Source organism: Salarias fasciatus, chromosome 17 (assembly GCF_902148845.1).
Source record: "Salarias fasciatus chromosome 17, fSalaFa1.1, whole genome shotgun sequence".
Lineage (NCBI taxonomy): Eukaryota > Metazoa > Chordata > Actinopteri > Blenniiformes > Blenniidae > Salarias > Salarias fasciatus.
The window spans coordinates 7,553,214-7,577,555 of NC_043761.1; positions in this window are offsets into that span (position 1 = coordinate 7,553,214).

Sequence of the window (24,342 nt, forward strand, 5' to 3'; positions counted from 1 at the left end):
GAGACCTGATGTGAAGCCGTCTTTCAGCTGTCTCGTTACAGCCCCCACATCCTGCCCACAGGGAGGTCAAAGGTCAGGGTGCTTTCACATGTTATACAACCTTCACCAATTTCTCTCCATCTCTATTCTGATCAGAAGGCCAGTGGATCAATAGTGAGGAGGAGGAGGAGATGCGCGTTTTCACCTTTTCCGAGGCCTTGGACTTCAGAAGCAGCATTTTACTGCATTTTCTTTAATTGAAAGACTTTGCTTCTGCGCTCCGTGTAGAAAATAATAGATCACTTTATGCATTTTAAAAGCAGATTAGATGTTTCCATATAAATGCAAAGCCTGTTGTCTGGGCAGACTGAAAGGAAAGAAGCTCTGAGTATTAATAATAGTAAGGATAATAATAATAATAATAAGTTCAAACTGAACAAAGATAAATTTAAAAGGAAATTTCAAATAAGAGAATCGGAGGGAAGTTGAGAAGTAAATTCGAGCCAGCGGTCCCATAATGAGATTTTTCTGAACTTTGTGAGGTGAAGTCGGTGTGTGAATGAGTTGGCAGACGGAGCCGTCGTCACGCGGCGCCGTGGGAGGGGCGGCGATCAGGAGCTGTTCAGACCAATTTGCATTTTGATGGAAGTGATTTATTTTAAACTCCTGCGTCTCCAGTCACAATAACGGAGTCGCCGGCGCCATTCGTGGCAATGACTTCTGAACAAATGCAAAGGAAGCTATTTTGCTTTGTCATTATAAAAACGATTAAAGATCCAAAACAAGCTTTAAAAAAAAAAAGGGTTGAACAAAGTAAAAAACTGACACTGGTGAAATGTTTCTAATCAAAAGTCTCCTGATTATGTCTGAGATCCATCAGGATTATAATCTAAATAGTCTCTCTTTTCATTTTCATCCCTTATATGGCTGGATGTGTGCTTTGGCCCAACTTTATCTTTATTTTGTCATCCTGGTGAAGACATCTTCAAATTACATCGTTCCTTGCAGTAAAGCAACCCATCACTCTGATGATACCGCCGCCGTGTTTTACAGCAGGTAGGCTGTACTTTTTTTTTTAAGCATAAAACCTTTGAAAGCAGTTGAGAAACACATTTATTGTTATGTTTTCATGTATTCTGTGATTTCTGTTCATGTTTTTCAGCTCCTTTGGACATTTTATTACCTATTCTGATTGTGTATAATTGGTTTGTTTGCATATATTTGTATAATCCAGTCTCCAAGATGCTTCTCTAAATTTCATTCCACTTCAGACTTCACAATCAAGTAAAGCTGCACAGCTCCAGTGATCTTGAAAGGAACTGCATACAGTCTTTGGACGTATAGTTCCAGAGCCACATTTCCTCTGCGTCAAAGCCGAAACACAAACTCATCCCGAGCTGCTTCCTTTTCATTGCCCTTTTTTTCGGACGGCGTCTCGTTCACGGCTCCACGCCGACTTGTGAGCCTGAACGTTCTCCCTCTGTAGCGAGACGGAAGCTCTCCCTTTTGCTCTTAAACGCTCTATTTCAAGACGACGCGGCAGAAGCGGTGTCGCGAACTTTTCCGGCGGTTTAAAGGCGGTTTGATGTGCTCTGTAAATGACACCTCAGAGCCGCTCGGCTGGCTTTCCGCCTCCTCCGCCTCTGTGCGCCTGATGGATTCGGTGTATTTTTAGTCGGCCCAAAAGAGACGTCGCCAAACGTGGCGCCTGTTTGCCATTCGCACGCCGTGACAACATGGCGACACCGTCTGACAGCTCGGCTCAGGCTCCTTGTTCACGTTGGTGCCATGTGTGCACGTGCACTTGATATAACCATCACACGCTTCCTTTGGACTGCTTTTCGAAGACGGATGCAGACCAGGAACACCTCTGACTGGGAACACGTCACCAGAATGAAATCAATATCGATGTAAATGGACGCTGTGGATTAGTTAGCAGGTCATTTTTCAGCTGATCACACCTGTATCCGGAAGTGATGATTTTCTTTCATTTCAGAAACATTTAGCTGTGCTCACCCTGTAGTTTTCCTGCACGTATCAGAGAAAGCAGATGAACTCAAGAAGTTGGGAATACATGGAGAGCACTTGATTGCAGCCAGGGAGTGAAAATTGCTTGAAAAATATACAAAAGTGCCTCCAAATCTTCAGTCTCTTCTTCAGCTTTCTTGCATTTTTCAAATAAATGGGTGATTACCTGACTCCTGTATCGCTCTGGAATAACTCCTTCATGTGAGTTAGGCGTGCTCCGGTGTTGGAAACATGCAGAATATGCAGGGCAGTCGGTCTCCCGGCTCGCTTTCCTTCAAATCGTACCCCATATAGGACAGGACAACCTTAAACTTTTTTTTTTTATATTCCTTCCAAAGTTAAGATGTGAGGGGTTTGGTGACTTTGTGCTCGGTTCGTAGCGGCGTTGAACCTGAACACAGGGCCAATCACCCACAGGACCGGAAACATCTGTGAGCTGTAGCCGAGGCCAGAACACACCGGGGTCACAGAGGAACTGCGTTCAAAATCAGTCCGTTTCCATTTCGTAAAATTAAAAGTGCAACTTTTGAAAGAAAAAAAAAATGGGTTTTTTTTTCTTCCTGTTTTTAGATCAGGCACACAGCAGGAGGGCCTTACAGACACACTCATGCATGCTCATGGCGCATAGTCACTAGTGGGTTGAGGTGACCTCTCTGTCTATGTGTGTGTTGTGTGTGTGTGTGTGTGTGTGTGTGTGTGTGAGGAGGATGGGGCATTTGGCTGCTCAGCCATCAGTCATTAGTTAAATGTTCAAATTGCGCTTCCCCTGAAGGACAGCAGGCTGATCTGGCCATAACTCTCCCCTCGAGCAGCTGTCAGCATAATGACTCACACACACTCTCAAACACACACACACACGTGTAGACTCCCCCCTTGGCATGACACATGTACACTTCTAACCAAGGCAGTCAGAAAATGCATATATGAGGGCCAGCGTGTTGCACTTGATAAGAGTTACTAGTTCATGCAAAGCAGGAGCCGACTGGGCTTCACCGTCTTGCCCAAGGACACTTCAGCCCGAGGAGAGATGGAGGCAGAAATCGATCCGACAACCTTGGAGCTGCCGCACGTCTCTGCTCCTGCATCTGAGTCGCAGCCGGTTTGAATCAAACTGTTGCGCCATGCGGCTCCTCCCCGTCATCCTCAGCAGTGTTTGCTGAGGACACAAACGCAAACACGCAACGCCCCAAACGGCGCCCCTCCCTCCTTGTGAAGTCGTTTTAATTTCTCACTTTCACACACAACCGGCCGTTAATTGCAATCTGCATCAGAATACTAATCAATTTTCCTGCGAGCACACGGTTCAATGAAACTCTCATAATTAGATTCCCGCTGAAGCCGGATGCACAAAGCAGCAGCAGCAGCAGCTTACAGGAGGACGGGTCTTTCAGGCAGATCTGGCAGCGGCTTTACCCTCACAGTGAACTTTTTTTTTTTTTTTTTTTTTTGTCCGTTACGCAGCGAAGAGTACAAAGCTGATAAACCCACGCATGAAGGGAAGCAGCTATTTCTGTCTGCAGGGCCGCATTGTCTGCTAACTTGCTCGCCAAACACGCTGCTTCTGCACCAGCAGCCACTAGCAGACGTCTCCGCCCGTTGCCATGTCAGAATAAACTTTCAGCTGACTTTTGTTCCTCTTCAGCGAAAAGAAAAAGAGAAGAAAACATAATCCTCCCTTCCGTCTTTAACAATTTCCACCCATCCCCTAATAATAGAAATACTAACATTAGCCTGCGAAGATTAACCACCAGTGAAAATACGTGAACGTCCTAAAAATGTGAGGGAGATATTTCACGCGTGACGGCCGAACATGCCATCAGGTATTAAAATATGCAACATAAATTAGGCGGAACCAGAATAAACGAGAGGCACTTGAGCTGCTTAATGCCCCGACGTATCTCTGTGATGTATTGCATGTAAGTAGTTATGTTAATGAGGTCATTATTTAAGCTAATTCGCATTCATTAGCAAATAATTCCATGTCAGCATACTTGTCTTCACGTAACGGCCGGTATTAATAGCGGAGCGGCATCTTAACTTATTAGGGAGACGTAGTAGTTTGAAGATCACTCTCTCCTCATTAAATATCTAATTTTATCCAGCGAGGTGTTAAAGGAGCCCATCAGACCCTCGGCTCTGTTGTGGGTTGACGGGAGTTTTGCATCACGTCGGCGGTGATAGATTTGCAAGTGACTGCAACTCTTTACTGTGAGGAAATGAACGCATTATTGAGCTTATTTGTTAGAATTTCAAGAAGCAGCTCTTAGCTTTGGCTTTAGCGTTAGCTTTAGCGTCAGCAGGCCTCCACAGTGTCACCAGCCACCATTTGGACTCCAGAGTTTGAAAACTCGCCACATATACATCCATTTTAATGTGGGAATAATTTCCGCCGCTGCAGCCTTCCCGTCCTCGCCGCCTGCAGCGCTGGGGACACTAAAAGTCACTCAGGGGTCGGCCGACTTATTCGCGTCACGCGCCGCTCCGTTTGTCGGGAACGGGGAGTCTTTTTGACGTACGGGGGATCGGATCGGTTACACGGGAACATTTGACTTGCCGGTGCCAATTAGGGCCAAAAAAAATCCCTTCCCTCCGGACTCGCCCGTGCTCCCTCGCACATAAACAGCGGCGACCTTCCCCGAGGCCTCCAGCTGTTTGCCGTATAATGAAGACTGTGTGACCGGAGGAGGGGAAGCGCGCGCGCCGTGCACACCGCGCGGTTCACCTCCGCCGTCGCTACCTGCAGCCCTGCTGTGGCTTAAAGCATTTGATCTAACGGCTGCAGTTTTACGCAAAGAAAAAAACACATTTATATCCATGATCAAATAAGTGAGGCTCAGACTGGTGCCTAAAGTAATATACGGCTAATGTTGTAGGGAGGGAAAAAAAAAAGAAAAAGTTATGCTAGCGCTTGTTTGCACTTGGAAATTCTGTCTGCGATCCGTCTGTGCGTCTGCTTTAATGAGACGCTTTCTGTTTGCTCCGCTCGGCGCTTCTGTTAAACTGCGTTTGGCTTTTGTTTGTTGAATCTCGCTCGGCAGTCGTCAGGCTGTGCCTTCCTGACACACTGCGTAAATATGATCCCCGCGCAACTCTCTGCCTGCTTTCACCTCCATTCTAGAAACAATCTCACTGCACTTATTTGACTCGGGAGCAGGTTTTTCTTCACTTTCTAGAACTTTTTTGACTCGAGAGTCGTTTTTGCCAGTAAGTCAGAACTTCTGTTCTGCAGAATGCACATTTGGTCAATTCAGTGCACACTGAGGATTGTGTTTCTCAGCAAAGCAAGAGGTAGAGGTACACACTGGCTCTCCAGCTCCCATTCATTTGAATCAGGTGTGGAGGAGGAGGAGGAGGAGGAAGTCTTCCTCATGTGCAGAGCCGCAGCCTCCGGGACCTGAGTTAGAGGGTTTTAGTGTTTGAAGAGTCTCAGTGTGCATCCAGCTTTTGGATCAACTCCATCATACTTGAAATTGGTGGAGTTTCATTGAAGATGGATCAATTGAAATCCTTTGTGGCTTCATCGCAAGTGTGAAGGTAAATTCAATAAATCAATGACATTTCTCAGTTTTTCAACATTTCAAATCGCAGTGAGCTTAGATACAGTCACAGAAAACTTTTATTGAATTTGTTTAAACACTGTAAACTTCTGAACCTTATAGAAAATGTTTGTTCTGCTGCTTCTTTTTGCAGAGCTCCCCTCAGCAAGGCATTTCAACTTCCTTCATAGACCTGACGGTTTTTTATTCAGCAGATTCTCTTCCTGTCACAACCAGAAGCTAAAACTGAAGTCTCCCGCACTCAAGATCAACAATCAAGCAATGTGCCAAGGTAACTTTCTCAAATCGGCTAATCAGCAATGATGAATGCAACTGTACAGAGTTGCACGAGCATTTCACACTGAGGTGACGTTATCACACTGCTGCTTTTATTCAAGCTGGGTAGGATTGAACTGCCAGCATTGATCATGCATGTATAGAAATGCTGGATAAGACTGGTACACAGTAACACTTTGACCAGTCCAACTCTCCTTTAGCTGTTTGTGCTGCTGAGTCGGTACGGTTGCGTTTGCTGCTCGCTGCTGGAGGAATGTCAGAGCAGTTCAGGCCTGCCGCAGGTACTTGGGTCAATAACGGTCGTAGTGCCTGCTGAGCGACGAGTCACACCGTCCACACACACACACACACACACACACTGCTGTCTGGAAAAAGTCGATGAATGTGTGATGTTGTAAACCAACCATGGCGCCGTCGTGTAACACTGCTTAATCAGCGCTTTTGCACAAAAACGGGTCCATTGTCCCAGTTCAGACCATCAGCGAAGGCATGCTTTAGGTTTGCAGAAGTTGTCACGCTTTTACAGTCACATTGTCTGGCTTGATCTATTTTCACTTCTATTGCTTATCCTGGGAAGAACTACAGGGGCTGTAGTGAGGACTTCATTCATCAAGGTCACGCTCATCACAGAACACTGATCATGAATATTGTTGAACTAATTGCTTGAAACAACAGTAGTGACCTGTTTAGCTGTTTTGTTAGAGGTTGCTGCTTCTTGCTGGGGCTTTAAGCCAACGTTTTTGCAATTGCACCGAAAACTTGGATAGTTTTATTTAGATGTCCTTCCCGCTGCAGCCTGGATTTGAATCCAGGTCACTTAGACTCACATATGCTACAATACGAAACGCTGGTAGAGATTCATTCTTTTGTAACTTTTTGAGCGCATTTCATGGCTATTTCTGTTTTAGTTCAATCACGAAAGGACAACTTTCTGACTTGGAGGCTTCCCGGCCAACTCTCTTTTTGCGAGTCTCTTGTCACAGCCATAAAATAGCCGCTGCCTCGCTCCTTCGGGGGTGGAAACAAATTGCATTGTCAGCAGAATCAGCACAGAGCAGAGTTATGTGAATTAGAAGCAGTGTGTAGAGAGATGTGTGATGTATATTTCAGTGGCGTCTAATGGAAAAAAAAAAAAAAAAAAAAAGGTTGTTGGATATAAACACAACAGAGCGGAGCGACGGCGGCGCCGGTCTTTGATCTCCGCGTCGGTGCACAGAGTTACGCACGCCCGGATGTATCCAAAGGCTTCCAGGGCTTTTTTGGAGCATTTTCAAATCATCAAAATGTTATTTCCAACGTCTACGTCACCACCGCGAGAGGTTTCGAACCACTGACCTCGACTAACCGGCGCTCCCATGAGCCTCTGCTCCTGTTTTAAGCTCAGTGTGCCGTTCGGATGAGCTCGACCTGACTCAACCTGCTGCGGCTCACCGGAGGACGAGCATGAATATTTTAACAAAAGTTTGCTTATTGCACAATGAACTGTGCCCCCCCCCCCCCCCACCCCAAACACACACACACACACACACGCACACACACACGCACACGTAGGCACTCATGCATGAAGCCGTGCATTTGCACACACACAGGCTGGATTTCACTCCATCACTGTTCGGCTTCTCACACACTGTATATACAGTCACACGCACATATGCATGCACGTGCACACACACACGCATCATAATTTGATGACTTTGGATGCTAATGAGCTGTTGCGGTGTTTACCCGACACGCATGGTGGGTGTCGCAAGGGGGCAGCGCCGCCTGCTTTTAATGATGTTTATTTGGCACACGTCGGAGGAGTGAACAGGGGAATGAGGAATGTGTGTGTGTGTGTGAGTGTGTGTGTGTGTGTGTGTGTGTGTGTGACTGGCAGATGTTTAAGATGAGGGAGGAAACTCATCAAGCAGATATCTTTGCAGATAACAAGCAGAGTCGCGACCCGAATGGAGAAAAGACAAACGCGGCCATCTTCCAGCTTTATTAACGCCGTGTTCTAATTGTTGTTTTCCCCGTCTCTCCGGCTGTTTGAGCATGTTTGCCTCTTTGAACGGAAACGCATTTGTGCGGTCATCACACGCCGGGCTTCAGCTCACATCAATGTTTCTGTGAACCAGAGAGAAAAAAAATCATGAAAAAAAAAAAAAAAACCTTTTCAGTGCATTCAAAAGATTTTGTTTATGTGTGAGGTCAGGAGGTCAGATGAAAAAAAAATGACTGTTCTTAGTGTGCCGTTGATAAAGAAGACACTCTTTTATCAGTGATTTCAATACATTCGATCTCTATTCAACTTTGAGCCGGTAAACAGCTCATTGCACGGCTTCGGCGGTGACCGTCATTAGGAACAAAAATTGTTGGTGGAATCTGCTTCGTATCGCCGCCGTTGCATTCTGTCCGTTTCTGTGCAAACAAAATGAGGCGACGTGCTGAGCGTGACTGGCTGTCGCCTCCTTCCCCAGCCGATTGCTCTGCGTTGGTATGTGGCTGTGGTCAGTAGACGTGGATTTATGACGCTGTTCGGCTGCTTTGCTACATTTTTATGGGCGACTGAAGATGAAAGGCTGTATAGACCCAGCGAAATCGGTCTGCACAGCTGATGTGAAGAGAAAGGTGGTCAACTTTTGATTCTGGAGGCTTTTTGTGTGCAGTTTGCATGTTGTTCCTGTGCATGCTTCAGTACAAGCTGAGCATAGAACTGCACATGTTGGGATTCATGTGGTCAGTGAGTGAATAATTTTAATCTTGTTGCTTTCAAACCGGCACTGACGGAGCGGTATGAATGGCTTCACAATCATATCGTCCACTCCAGCCATGGCTGCTGGCACGAGGCATGTTGGATCCTTGGTTTTGTGATGCTGAGGCCAAATTCTGACCCCATCATCTGCAGCCCCGGTAGAAATCAGGCTGATTCAGAGCCGGCTGTCCAGTGTTTTTTTTTGGTGAGTTTTGAGCCCATAGCAGCCTCAGATTCTTGCCGCTGGCTGACTTATTCAGAACCTGCCGTGGATTTCTGCTGCTCTAGCTCATCTATCACGCAACTCTGAAACACTTTCCCGCTCAGCACAGTTGTAAACAGTGGTTATCTGTAGCCTTGCTGTCAGCCCCGGCCTCTCTGGCTCTTCCCCTTTGACCTCTCTTCACAGTTACTACAGGAAAAAAATGCTCCCTGGCTGTTTGAGATTTTCTTGCAGTGAATTGTAAACACTGTTTGGGGAAAATCAGCTGTTTATTCTTTAAAATTGATCAATAAATTGTTAAAATGGAATTTAATAGTAATAATTATGTAGCTGAATGGTTGTTTTTTTTAACTTATTTGTGATGATCTGTACAGTACTAGAACACTTTGAACTGAACGGACTGCACGTGGCATCTAAGGTCGCACCTATCTGACGGCAAATCTGTGTGTGTGTGTGTGTGTATTTGTAGTAGTATGCCACTGCTTGTCACCAGAGAAACCCTGGAAAGGCTGATGGAAGCTGCTGGTTGTTGGCACCTTAATTTCTGCTGTCCTCCACAAGGACGGCCGGATTTCTGCTTGTGTGTGCGCATGTGTGTGTGTGTGTGAGTGTGCTCTAACAGGATATAGATGTCTGATGTCAACGTGTGCTGGTGCTGAGTGTTCTGTCTCTCTCCGCAGTTTCTTTCAGCTCCACCGACCAATTTAGTGTCTTTAAGCCTAATGTTCTTGTTTACGCAACTGCGGCTTTTTACACTGTTCACTCTGCCTGCAGCTGTTTCCTGTCGCATCAGGAATGATAATAAAGGACAACTGTCTCTGCCAGATCGATGGTTTTGACTTTAAATATGATTTTTTTTGTACAGGATATCCATCCATCCCCCATCTTGGCCCCCAGGTCTTCACCTCCCTCATTGCCATCAGACCAGATAACACACTCCTCACTCCATCCGTCTCCTTCTGTCCCGACACTCCAAGTTATTTCTCGAAGCTTTTCTTACTGTCTCGATTTTAATTACGCAGGGCCTTTGGAGCGGGAGGGCTGCGGCGCGTCGCACAGCCGCGGCTAATCATAACGTGGTTATTCATGTCACATCCAAAGGAAGGAAGGTGGAAGTAATTGAGCCGGTGTCAGACGCCTGCACGCTCGCACCTCTGCTGCTTCTGGAGGGGGGGGGGGTAATGAGCAGAAGTGTTTGTGTGGATGTTTACCAGTGTGTCTGTCCATATGTTTTGTGTGTTTACTCGTCCGTCAGCGCGTCTGGAGGAAAGGAAGGCGCTGCGTGCCGCGTTTTATTTTTCCGAGGTATTAAATGAAATGTGTCAGTTTATGAAAGGAGGTGCAGCAGGTCATGTTTGACGGAGCTAAATGTGTGGAAAATGTCAAACGGGACCGTCCTCGCACCGCGTTCTCTCATCTAATTTCACCTGTTGACAGCGTAATGTCCTCCGAACAGGCTTTATTGGCGTTTCCAGGGTTTAAAGGTCTTTCCAGACGACACTGGCTGAATTTCAAGCAACCAGACGCCTTTAACAAGCGCGTCTTTATGTTGGGGAAGCCGGAATACATGAAGCAGACATGCAAACTTCACTCAGAAACTTTGAACCTAACCATAACCCTATCTTAACTTTTGATTGCAGCCAGGTTAAAATCCACTCTGAACCTGGTTAAATTTGCAGGAGACTTCGTGTCTTGCTGCGTCTTTTCACTACATCTGCTCTTAGATTTACGTTTCCGAGCCCTGACACGCCATTTAAAGCCCCAAAGAAATGTTTGATGAATGAAGAAATATGACTGTAATGGAAAGTCACATTCCTTTATTTGTATTTGTTTTTCCAGAGATAAGAACACAGTCCTGAGACACTGGAATTCCTTTCTTGCTTTACTTGCAGTTCTCTATCAAAAAGCAAGCAAAGCCAGTGTTTGCGATAAGGTTCTTTCCCTTTTTTGCAAATCACAAATTCATGTTATTCATGCCAAGCCTCTTCCCCGCTCTGTCCATGATGTCTGCTGCTAATCGCGTGGAGGAAAACTATCAAACTCCCGCCTTCGGGATCTGATACAGTCCTTTCTCGGAATTAAAGCCCGTTGTTGTTGCGTCGGCCGATATCCTCCCCCTGAATTCTTATGATAAATGTGTGCCGGATGCCGTGACGCTCTCTCGGGAAAACGCGGTGATAAATTCAGCCCGAGCCGGCACTGCACAAGTCGAGCTTTGCCCCTTGAGAGCGGATGACTATTTTGCAATTCCTAATGAATATTTACTACGACTCCAACCACCACCAGTGAGAAACTCTGTCTGGGCCGGGCCCACCGTGTTCCTGTTGTGGAATAATTCTCCGCGCAGGACGTCTGAAAAATCAACTTGTGCTAACCACTGCACCAACACACCATTGAAGCAACCTGTAATGTGATGATTTTGGCCTTTTTCAATGTAATAAAGCCCATAATGTAGTAACTTGTCGGTAGTTTTAATTGTGTAAAAATCCATTTAAATTGTAATAATTGCAGCCAATAATGTTAGAATGCGTAAATAATGCAGCATCTCTCGGAATTTTAAAGCCTTTGTGTGCAGTTTCCTTCAGAAGACGGTGTAGTGGATGGGATAGTCATCATATTCGCTCATTTTTCCTCAAATATTTTGTCATATTATTGGTGTTATTGCATTCAGAATGACCAGAATTCTTCATTGTCACAGTATTAGCTTTTACACACCACCCAGTCCAAAGAGAAGTCTCTATCCTTCACCTTTAAATCCAGGTTTTCACAACGATTTGACTTTTTTTCCCCCCCAAACAATTTCAACAGCACCGTTTTCAGCGTGTCCCCTGATCCCCTGACAGTATGTCCTCAAGCCTTTCAGCAAATGAAAAATGGCTATTGATCATTTTCAAAAAACTGTGTTCCCATTTCTGAAGTTACCCGAGGATCTTTCTTTTACAGCTCCTGCAGTTCAGGGAGAATTAACTTTGGAGGGAAAAAAAAAAAAAAAGAAAATCTCCTGTCTGTCTGCCTGGTGAGCTGAATGCGCCGGGTGGCCTTACTGGAACACGCTTCCTCCGAGTCTCATAATTACATGTCATTTGGGTGTCTGGGCATGTGATGTGCTAATGAACAGTCCAGAGCGTGCCTGCAGTCGGTTTTAACCTCTTTCTGCTTGATGTACATGTGATCTTTACCTCTAATTAAAGTCCCTTTGGACAGGCATGGACTTTCTTGGCATGTTTTTCCAAACACGAAGACACGGCTTCGCCGCTTCCTTCATTATGAAAAACCTCCATGGTAACTGCACTGACATGGTCTCTAACTCCACTTTATTTGCTTTCAAAACTTCAAATCTTCCGGCTTGGTCTGTATTCGCTGCTCTTGTTTCCAGGCTGTAGCCGTGAGGCTCTTAAACTTGACTTTGCCAACTCGCTGCAGCTCTTGGATTCAACTTTTAAATCACCTCTTGAGCTCAGTTTTTATTGTCTGACCTCCTCATCTCTGCTATGCTCACTTGCCTCCCTCGTGTCTGTTGAGTTTTCTTTTTCTTTTTTTCCCCACCCCTGACGGTGTATTTATTTATAACGATGAGTAAATCCCATTTGATCAAATCTGTAATTTCACATTTTATCCACCTCTTGATTGTGAGGGAACTCTCGTTTTCAAAAAGTGTCTCAAATTCTGCTGATAATGATTTATTGACGTTAAAATGGCCACCCCCCCGGCACCTCTTTGAAGCTGAATTTGCGCTCTTCTGTGTCTCTTACAAAGCCTTAGTCGGGAGCTGATTGCACTGGGTGGTCAGCTGTTTTTCCCTCCCATCTCTGAGCTGCACTGGAACACACACTCGCCTGATGATGGTGATTAATGATCAAATCCAGGGACCAAGGTTTCACCGCTCTCTGAGGGCAGCAGATGAGACAATCAAGCCTTCATATTTGGGTTCGTATTGTGACTCGGCGAAGGCCACACCGCTCACTTACAGCTGCTCAGTTTCATCATTATTACAGCATTTGGTTGTCAGCTTTTTGTCTGCAGAAGTGTAAATATGTATATTAGAGAGATGCTACAGGTGTTTCTTCAAATCATAGAAGAAAACCCACAATCGAGACCTTCTCCTCCTATATGGAATGACCTGAAGCATGATTCAGAATGAATGCTATTTATTATTTTCTTTCTTATTTTTAAATCTCATCTTTGGGTGTTTGATAAGCTGCAGTATTTCTTTCTGCCACTTGATGGCAGTGTCGGAACACAGCAGGGTTTGGATGAACCTGCTTTCACACAGATCATGCACGTGCCCTCCTTCCAAGACATTAACACAGGACTGGCATGCACAGGCCGAAACGTGGCCATGCTTTCTTGTACAATGTACTATTTGTGCACACACACGCGCACGTTTACCTTCACGTTGCAGCTTCAAGTCACTCACCCGCACACTCAGAAGTTGCAATTCAAAGTTTTGCAGGCTCTGCAAATAAAGTTGATCATTTTCTTCTTTTTTTTTTTCCCTCCAAACACACACCGTTCTCTCTGAAGAGTGTGTCACAGTGTGGCTGAACAGTCTGAAATATTAAGAACTTGAAGTTTTGATTTATGTCTGAAACCAGCAGTGGAAAACGACCAGGCTTCACCCCGGCGCCCACTGGGACGACAGGAGGACGTTTTAAAGTTGAACAGACTTCAGAGACATTTCCAAAATGAGAAAAGTAATTATACAAGCAAGACAATATCTAACTTCAATTTACTGATTCATCAGTGACCAGCTTTGTGTTTAGAGTTGCAGGATTTCGACGTGTGTGTCTTCGTCCAGGATGCTGACAGGAATCACGTGGAGCTGGACCCTGAAGGCCACAGTGCAATCTGAAAAAAAAAAAAAAAAACCTCATTCAATATGAGACACACTTCATGTTGGACAACAAATTAATGAGGGAAAAACAGGAATGCTTCCAGTCCCGACACATTTACTACGAGTCCTTCATCCTCGGGTTTGATGGTTCAATTCCCATCAGTAGCTCCCAGTGGTATGTGAGCACTTTGCTTGGAAGCCGTGTGTGTGTGTGTGTGTGTGTGTAAGACCAGTCGGAATACACAGTTTAAAGACAAAGTCCATTTACAGTTTACATGCTGCTAATGATCATAGCTTAAGAAACTGATAACAAAGAACTCCAAAGCTCAACGACAGAAAGTGGATTATGAATTAAAAAAAAAAAAAAAAAACGACACAAACCACAAAAACGTGAGACATTTAAGTTATTCTCAATTTTTTTTTAATCTTGGCACAATTTTAAAGACAATCACACTTTCTAATGAAGTGCTGGTAAACATATATTATGCTTTCCGTAAAGATTTTATGAGATAAATGAACCAGAGCTGCCAAAAAAGGGGAAAAACTCAGCCATAAAATGACTTCATCTGCAATACTCTGACATGACAGAGAGAACCCTGAAATGGAGTGAATGATTATATAGTTTGTTCACATGATTTTCAGTCAGTGCTGATCTATAGGAGAAATTGAAAAAACAGGAAGATACTCGAGGTCAAAAAACAATAGAGTTGATAAAATAGTGATCAACTGGTTAACTATTGAAGTAGTGATTCAATTTGACTTCAAGAATTTTCCCAATTTCAGCTATTTACCATATATACCACCACCAGCTTGATCTGCTTAATACTGAATGAGATTACCATGTTTTTGTTGAAAACATAAAGATACCTAAAAAACGTGTTTTGTGTCGGCATTATCTATACATTGAAGAATCAGCAGAGCCTAGAGGGTTTTTCCTTCACTGCTAAAAATCCATGATCTCCAAAGGTGTAGTTCTCCAGCATGTTTAGGATGTTAAAAGAGAATTTAAGTGAATGATTAAAAACTGAAATGTGAAAGTATGACTGTCACGAGGGGAAGAAAGCTAACCTGACGACCTTATCAATTATTACAACTTGAAATTTTCACTTCTGTTTTAGTGTGAAGTTTTCAGGCAATTAACTTAATGACATTTTCATTGTGATGCTAGAAATAATGTGGCAAAACTTCTGCAAGTCGTATTCGAGCAGTGACATTCGTTGAGAAATTACAGTTGAAATGTCCTCTGAATGCGTCTTTTTTTTCTGCTCTGTAATGTTTTGTGTTCAGGATTTGACAGGCCTCTCTGAATGTGTTTGAGACTGTTTTCTAGATGAAACTTCACCTTAATTTATCTCAATGCCTTTTTACACAGAGGTCCGCGGACATTATAGCTCACGTCGGTCTCTTGACCACTCTGGGCACTTGGCTCCTTGCCAGGCTTTAGGGGGGTTACCATGGCGATGTGGCGTCGGCGAACGGGTGAGTGCCGGGAGATGAAGATGAAAGGAAAGGTAGAAGGCTGTAATCAGATTGTCTCCTTCGGTCACGCCTCGGATCCATCTTCTCGCCTCCGCCGGCCCACGTCCCGCACAGCCGAACCCGCCGCCACATAAATCACAATCGGCCACCAGTCACCTCTCATTGCCGTGCCCAACCGCAGATACACGGGGGGGGTTGGAGAAGGTGGCGTTGGAGGGGGTTTGTGACTCAGGCTTGTGGCTGGAGGCGATGTTTGGCGGCGCTGGCCCTCGCTCCACCCCATTTCCACAGTCAACTTCGAGGAGCTCCATGACTTCGCCGCTGATATAGTTTCTTACAGCACGGTGAAATGAAGATGGATTGGGGGTTAATGGTGTAATGATTCTGTTTTACAGGCAGCTTGCTGGCACTCCTCTCGGCGGAAAGGCCTGCTGGGAGGACTGCAGCTGAGGGACGGCTGTTCCTCCACCTCTCACGCTTTTTTGTTAACCCTCTTTTCACTGCTCTCTTTCTCCTCTCCGCTCGTCTTCAGTTTCCGTCACTAATCCCGCCGACTATATAGGAAGAAAATGAAGCCGAATCAAAGTTTGAGCGGTTGAGGCAGAGCCAGCGAAGTGCTTCATAATCAGAAAGGGGGCTCGTAATTACGGCGCGGTCACAGGCTGTTAGCTCGCTCACTCGGCCGCCCCGCGTGGGACGGCGGCCTCCCGCCGTGTGTGTTTGCGCGCGCGTGTTCGGCGTGTCGGCTTCCCTCGGAGAGGTCAGGCTGAAGTCGATAAGGAGCGCAGATGTGCCACCTCACACCGCCGGTGCGCCAGCTGGGCGCGCTGTCAAAACGCTATTAGTCACAATCAAAGACGAGGCAACATCTGCATCTCATAACGGGAGACAAAAGCTTCTGTTCCCCTTCCTGACGCTCTGACTGGAACCGGAGGAGTCCAGCTCTGTGGGAATCTACGTGTTAGGTGGATTTTTGCAGATTTTTGAAAGCACTGTGAATGTTGAAATTCTAAACGTTGCAAGACATGAAGCACTTTTTTTGAAAAATAAGAACTAAAGTATATGGACAGTGGTAAATTGTGGCCTTAATCTGCACCACAACGGTCAACTGGCTATTTCAGCACCATGGTCAGCGCCTTGGATTTATCGTTGAACAGTGACCTAATGCTAATCTGCTCTACAACAGTCAATTTGCTATTTAAGCAACATGTAAGGCGCCTTGCATTTATCAAGAAAGAGCAATCTACCGTTAATATAGTTTTGAACTTTTCAGCCATTTGTTTAAACAGAATGTTTTAAAACATTTCCATGTAAATGTTGCTACAGGTGGTCCTAAAAAGTAGAAATGTATTTTACCTGATTTCATCCCTTTTAACTTTCTTGTCAGACCGAATGAAAATTCTAACTTTTTAGAAAAAAATAAACATTTGAGTAATTTTGAAACTCACATGACAAAAAAAGGAACTGGTCTAAATTGCTTGTCCTTGTGCAGAACCCTGTGAAATCAGTATTTTTGGCAAGTATAATGCCAGACTTCAGCAATTACCACATGCTTTTTCTTTTTTGACTCTTTCAGCAGTGTTTTTTTTTCCTTTTTTTTCTTTAAAGATAGTCTACTTGTGGTGGTGGTGATGAAGGCTGTGTGACTGGAGGGTCGGGGTCAAGTCTCACTGCCAGCAGGTCGTCGCTACAGGTCGCTGAGCAGAGGCTGCTCCCCAGACGCCGCACAGCGGCTCCTCGGAGATGCCTCAACTGCAGATGACACATTTTGCTGCATATGTGACCAATAAAGCCTTTTTTTTTTCTCCCACTCTTGTTCATTCAGTAAACTGGCAAGATTTTAGACCATGTGCTTAGTTTCTCACTGATTAATTTGTTATTGTGAAATTTATTGGTTTAAAATGTCAAAACACTTTCCAAATAGAAAGTTTTGGGACAGTTTAGTCTGAAAACAGCTTTAAAGGCTTCCGTAGTCCAATCAGCTGCCTGTTTTTTGTCTAAAAACTGGCGTACGTCTGTCCCCATTTTAAATTCCTCTAAATCCTTCTATATAACATTCCATATGGTTGATAACAAGCTCTGCCAGTTGGAGAAAAAAGTCTAAATACAAACCTTATTATATAAAGCGTATTAAATCAACATGTTGATCTTCATTAAATGCGTCCATTATTTTTAATTGGCGTCAAATCTAAACACTGCCCCCTGTCTGTACCTGTGGTACTGCTCCATTGATCTGTACCCATAAGCTTCTAGGAGACAAAATAATCGGGCTTCGTTCATATCTGTACTGAACGTTAAGCATAAAGAAGCCTTTAGATCAAGCCAGTCTGTTTTTTTCAAATATAAAGCTGCAACTAGCAATAGTCTACCATTTATCGTCGATTTACTAAAATATATACAAAACATCCCGTTTTCTCAAAGCAGCTACATGATGGCGACTATGTGAGCGGGCATTTCTGAAACTGGATGAGAGGATTCAGTAGAAGGTTCAGTAACACTTAGGAACTTCATAATCCTGACATTACTGAAGTTTATTTTTTTGAAGTGAAAGCAAGTGAAAGCAAGTGAAAGCAATACTGACGCCCTCAGCCCGTGACAGAGGGGTCACTGAACTAGTTGAAAGTCGATGTATCATCACAAAAGATATTAAAATGTTTTATTAAGGTTGAAAAGTTCCTTAGTGTCGCTTTAAGGAGCGCATCAAGTGATATTGGAAAGACTGTATTACTGTTTAACTAAGGTCAGTTCTTTCTGATTTGACTCAATACACCCTCTTGTGGTACAAAGTGGTATTACAAAATAATGCCAAGCTTGCTTTCTTGTTTTCAAATTAACACACATGTAATTAGATGGTGGTTGTTATTCTGTGACAAAGCTAATGTGTAAAAATTATTCAAAGATCAAGTCTGAGACACCAAAAGCCAAGTTTAGTTTCTTTTTGGCCTTTTTGTATTTTGTGAAGTATTTCATGGTGCGCTGCCATGTGAGGTGTTTACCTGGGTCGCTCGCCAGGTGACTGCAGTCGAACGAGCTCCCGGGCGCCGCCGCCAGCCCCTGATAGGCTGGTTCCTGCACCTGCCATTTGGCCTCCTGCCTCTCCCATGATACCAGAGCATGTTAGTGACAATGGCCACAGGAGTGGAAAGTGGGCATCTGGTGCACCTGTCCAACACCGCACACACATACTCCTGCACGCTCCACAGTGTGTGTGTGTCTGTGTGTGATGATTTGCCGGTCATGCGTGGTGAAGCTCGGGATCACCGAGACCTGACTACTGGCCCGCCAACCAACTGGCTGACCATATGGATAGAAACTACAGCTCCACGCCGCGCTCTCCATCTCCCCTCTCCTTCAACTCCAGCCGGCCTCCGGCCCAGCCGGCCTCCGGCCCCCCGTTCACCACCCCCCCCCCCCCCCCCCCCCCCCCCCCCCCACATGCCCCAAGTATCCCTCCCTGCCGTAGCACTCCTGCTGACTTGCTCACTCTTTTTTAATGAATCATTGGGTTCACCTGCACCGGAGTGGAAATTCCACTCTCGTCATCCCCCATGTGTCACACTGGCTTTTATTTCCTGCCCCCGGTGGAGATTTAGGGGGACAGGCGGGCGTGTGATGCATGGAAACTACAAGATGAGATGAGATTTTAATCATTCTCCCGCCGAAGTGGGGCTGTTGCATTAACAAATAGTAACTTAGGAGGAAAATGGAGCTTCAAAGTATTTGACAGCTTCTGAAAATGTTTTAAAGAAGCTGATCTGCAGGCTACGAGCTGTGGTTACATCAAGTAGATTAAACTCCTTGTCATGTGAACACTTCAGTCTGATTAGATTGATCTTATCCAATTAAAATAAGCGGAGAGTAACCTCGCTCTTGATCCAGTCGGTGTCCATTCAAAGTGCACGTAAGATTGCTTACTGGACTTTTTCAGTGCGGGTATTCAACCTGTTGTCGGTTGGTTGATTAGAAATGCGTTTCACAACCTGTACATGCTCTCTTTATGAGAAATAATTATTCAGAGGTCTTTCAAAAAAAAAATGAAATTGGTATTAATATTCTAAAATGCAAACAGCACAATTTAAACCTGTTTTGACTTTTAGCAAAGTCAAACTGTTCATATGGTGACGCTCAAAGCCGGAGCTCACCTAAAGCCTCTCCTGTCGTGCTGCGAATCCTTAATAACCATCCCGAGCCGGTTCAGTCAGTCACGCCGGTGACATTGGTTTTCAATACAGAGGAAAAACAAAAAAACCTCAACTGCAATAAATGTTAAACATTCAGTGTCCTTGCTCAAATAAATTCAATAACCAGAAAAAAAAAAAAGAATTTAAAGCATCAATACTGTTTGTGTATTAAAATCTGTTGGGTATTAAACCCACACAGAAAGCCCAAAACTGTAACAAAGTAAAATCAAAGGGTCTAATTTGGACTTATTTTGCAACCATTCATGCAGTTTTGGTATCAACTTTCTCCAAAAACACACTACATGCTTCTGATTTTGGAGTTTTGGATTACATTGACTGGGATTTTTGGGTAGTCTCACACAACTCGGATTCAGAGATGAAAATGAAAACAGCTGTCGGTATCATTAACATGCTAACTAAATGAATATTCAAAAAATAAAACGCCACATGCAAACTCAAGGATAACCAACTGGCTAAAGTACAAATTATGTTAATGCTGCATTCATTCACATTGAGTGTCTAAATGTTTTAAAGGAGACAGTGGGTGTGAGTTTCTTAGTTTGAAGCTAAAATTGCCGCCATGTGACTGTTGTCTCCCTAAAATCATTTACTTTACCAGTGGCAAGCTTCCAGTTGGACTTTCCTTCTGGAAATTGTCTTTTTTATTTCAAACTTCCTGGTTATACCTGGATTCATAATGTATCTCTTGTTTGTGTTTATCAGCTTGATATGTTACAAATGATGGGAACATGGTTTGTTAAACTATAAAGAAGAAAAATATCCCCCATTCACTGCTGGATGACACGAGTTGTGTGGATTCGACACGTAACGACATATAAGAAAAAGATTTTTCTCTTCATACCAATGAAACACGTCTCGTCTTCCAGCACCTTCCCTCTCACCTCCTCTCTCTGACATTGCGCCTCTGCCTCGGCGGCACTCGTCCAAGTGATTCCTCTGCCCTCTTTATGACAAAAGTAACAATTAGTGCGAGTCCCACCGCAGCGCTGGCTTCATACTTTACTATCACATCACCTTGAACCTATTCCCAAGCCGCACACACACACACGGCTCCGGCACAATGCTATTACTGAGGCCAGCCCATAGGAAATAGACTGAGAAGAGAGCTTATTGATTGTCTTTGTGTGAGAGCCGGTTGATTTTCTCTCTCGCCCGTCTCACACCTCTCGCTCTCGCTTGCATGTCTGTTGCTCTCTCTCCTTTATCTCCTCGCCGCGCTGCGGTCCGTGGCTGCGTCTGCAGGGGAAAAGCCACGCAAGAGATGCACAGAAATATCTTGCCTGACATTTACTTGAGCAGAAACGCAAAGTGCGGACGTTCACACGGATGCAGATGCAGCAGGAGCGGCGGAGTGCGTGCACATTTCTCCGAGTGCGTAGCCGTGTCATGTGAGGAGTGAATGGATGTTTGTGCATGAAATGATGGGATCAACGTGACACGATAAGTCTGCTTTATCATTATTTCCCCTGATTGAAAGTGAATGCATGCGTGCCTCTCATTGTGGATGGGTGTGTGTGTGTGTTGGGGGAATCAAAGCCATTAGGCCTCTCCGCCACTTCGCTGCGTGGTGCGCCGGCCGTTGTCTCGCGTGGGGGAGAGGCTCCTCGGCATTGGCCGGCGAAAACAGAGTCAATTTATTATCTGCCCTTTCCCAACTAATTCTGTTTCAGTGCTCACTAACACACACCACTGTTTGATTTACAAGAGGCCATTTAATATTCATGCATGCCTGGGAGACATCAAGCAAACTCTCGGGAGACAGCCGGAGATTTATTGGCTTTGCGCGCGCTTTCTGCTCCGTGCCTATTTGCGATTGAATAGCGACGACGCAAAACTTGTTTCATCTCATTCCCAAACTGTTGTCTCTCGCAGCTCAATCTCACTTTTTCATCGGCTTTCTCTGTTTGCCTTCATCTCTCTCTCAGCCTCTTTCTGGATTCTATTTTTCCTCCCCGTGTTTATTTTGGAAGCTCCGGGTACAGCGGACCAGTCGGCGGGGGTTCCTTCTGCGTCTCCTGAAAGGCGCCGTGCCATATGCCCCGGATTTTAATGACCGGCTCGCTCCTTCAGGGAGCGTAGCGGAGGAGATTAGACGCCGGAGTACATCCACCACTTCTGAATGTCACCTGTATGGAAAAGCTCTTTAAGAGAACTGTCAGTGCAGACACGCACAGCCGTGAAGGCATGAAAATGATGCTTCTTCATTTGCTTCTGCTTTTGTGCGCGTGTGTGTGTGTGTGTATTCATCCGTGTGTTTCCACTTCCTGTATGTGTGTGTTTCTCCTCCATACTCGTCTCAGAGGTGGGGCATGTTCGAGATTGGCTGGTGGTTTGCGGCCCGGATCTTGCACCTCTTGTTTGCGCCGGCACCAGACGTAACCTTTTCCATGACGGATCCGTACATGCGCACACACACACACACGCACGCACGCACGCGCAGACACACAGAGGACTTGCAGGCGAAGCCAACTGTCAGCGAGCGGAGCTCATCTGCTGCCTCCCCTGGCTTGGCGTGCGCGTCTGCGTGAGCATCTCTCTTTAAATCTCAGTGTATATGTGTGCGTGTAAACGCTGTCTGGCTGTGTGGAGGTGCCGAGGTGAGTGATTGCCTTGTTTCTGTGGGCGGCAAGCTGTGGCGGTTTGCTCTCACTGTAAATTTAGAAGAAATCTTAATGGAACTCCAGAGCTGTCAGAAAGACCTCAAAGTGGTGTTGTGCTTTTTTTTTTTTTTTTTTCCTTGTTCTCCCAAGGAGAAGAGCAACACCTCGATCTTCTGTACACAATCTGACTTTCCGTGTCACGAGAAGGAAGACATCAGTGGGTGGGTGTGTGTGTGTGTGTGTGTGAGGCAGAAATACCACAGCGCTCTTAAGTACACCTATCCGTTACGTAAACCGGTAATGACAGGAGCGGACTCACGCGAGGGGCGATCTGGAAGACGATTGGTCCAATCATCCCCTCTTCTGCTGAGGAGGGAATAAAAAAATCTCCCTCTCCCAGTGATTAAAAGCACTTCATCAGCAGACTGAGTGAAACATCAAATAATTGCATGTCAGAGACCAAGTAAAGCATCAAGTGTGAAGATCATGTTATTGCTTCTGATTGCAGTTGAGGTTTTTATAAATTATCTATTAACTATAAGTTACTTCAGGATACTCTTTCAATTGAATTCCTGAGGTGTAGATTTTTTCTTTATGGTAACATTTTGCCTGCTTTGTCAGTTAATGGGAGTTTTTATGGCACTACTGAGGCATCCGGTTGTCATAAAGTGACTTATAAATAAAATAAATCTTCCTCCAGAACAACTTCCTGTGTCTAAAACGAAGCTTTGGACAGGATAATTCCAAAAACTAGGAATCTCACAAGTTCTCACTCCCTCCTCCTGAATTCAACATGCCAAGGAGGAAAAAAAAAAAAAAAAAAGAACCAAAACAAAGTTGAAGACAATTTTTTTTTCACCCGAATTTTCACAAACAGAACACATTCTACCAAAGCGTTAGTTTGGCCTCATACTGTACAAAAGAATCTCCATCTGACCGAGCCTTCTGTCAGTCCATTTGTCTTCCACAAATCCTGATACTGTTACTTTCTGGAAAGACGTGAGAAAGTCTGGCAAATAACTGGATTTGTGGTTTAAACAAAAAGTTGTAGAAATCAGTTAAATGTGACAGACTAAGACGTGGGTCAGAATGAGGTAATGTCAGCTTTAGTGTTCTGTATCTTTTTCAGGGAAATGAACACCAGCAGAAATGCCCTCATTTGATTATTTGATGATCATCTTCTGACACTTGACCCATAAATATTCACTATCTTCTTTTTTCTAAGCGGCGCCGTGAAGGCCACTCGTGTCATTTTCACCGCCGTTACAGACTCCAGCGACCTCTTCGGCCTTGTAAGCAAACATCCTCAGTCATTTTAACTCATTTATGTCGTGGTTTTTTTTTTTTTCTTGTCCCTCAAATGGTCATTTTGTGTGTAAAGATAACTTTTAGGAGCGTGGGAATGATGAAGGAAGCAGAGAGCGGCGACGTGGCAGGCGATAAAAGTGGGGCAGCAGATTACTTTTTGATAGTGTGCGTGGAGCAGGAAGGCGACAGCCATGATGGATATTTGATTGGCTAATGCGTTGGAGGCGGGCGGCGGCAGAGGGCATCCTGTTCTGGCCCTCTGCTCTCTCTTTTCCTCGTTTCGCTCTCTCCCTCTCTCTCTCGTTTTCTCTCAGCCCTGACGGAACAAGACCACCCATTGGGGACGTCTCTGATCAATGCAGTCATTATCCTTGCCGCACACACACACACGCACACACACACACACACACACGCACACACACACGGACGTGGGGGACAAATGAGGGAGAGATGTGCTATGACGAGGTCAGAGCGGCAGCAAATGTAAATGTGTCCGGTGAAATATGCCGGCGAACCTCGCACCATTAGCCAGGCTGCAGAGCGAGCCGGCTCTCTGGCCTCAGGTGCAATAACAAAGTGGAGATTTCAGTCTGTCTCTGCCTTTCTCCAGACTTCCCGTCTTTACTTTTCTTCTCCCTCAGTTTTTTTTTTTTCCCATCATCATCTTGCACTGAACGCAATTATCCCTCCGTTTCTGTGTGTGCATGCATTAATGTGCATTTGTTACATACCTGTGTGCCATATGCATTTGTGTGTCTGTGTGTGTGTGTGTGTGTGTGTGCCCATCTGTGGAGTGTGTAGCTGCTCGGTCCCGGAGGACAGGCCGCCATCGGCGCGGCGCCGTGTAATGACTCCTGTCTGTTAGCTTTGCGCCACCTGTATGCACGCCGCTGTTTGCCCACCCGACATGTCTGTTTGCTGTTTCATAATGGTTTCGCCCGGCGGCAGAAACTCCGGGCTTTCCCCGAGTTTAACGGCGACGAAGAAGACGGTGAGGTAGAGGAGGGAGAGAGGGGACGGACAACAAGAAATAAGCACGAGATGCTAAAGATGAAAGAGAGCCGGACTGGGGGTGCAGGAAGCTTCCTGATGGGGGCACTGGAGGACCTGCTATGGTTTAAT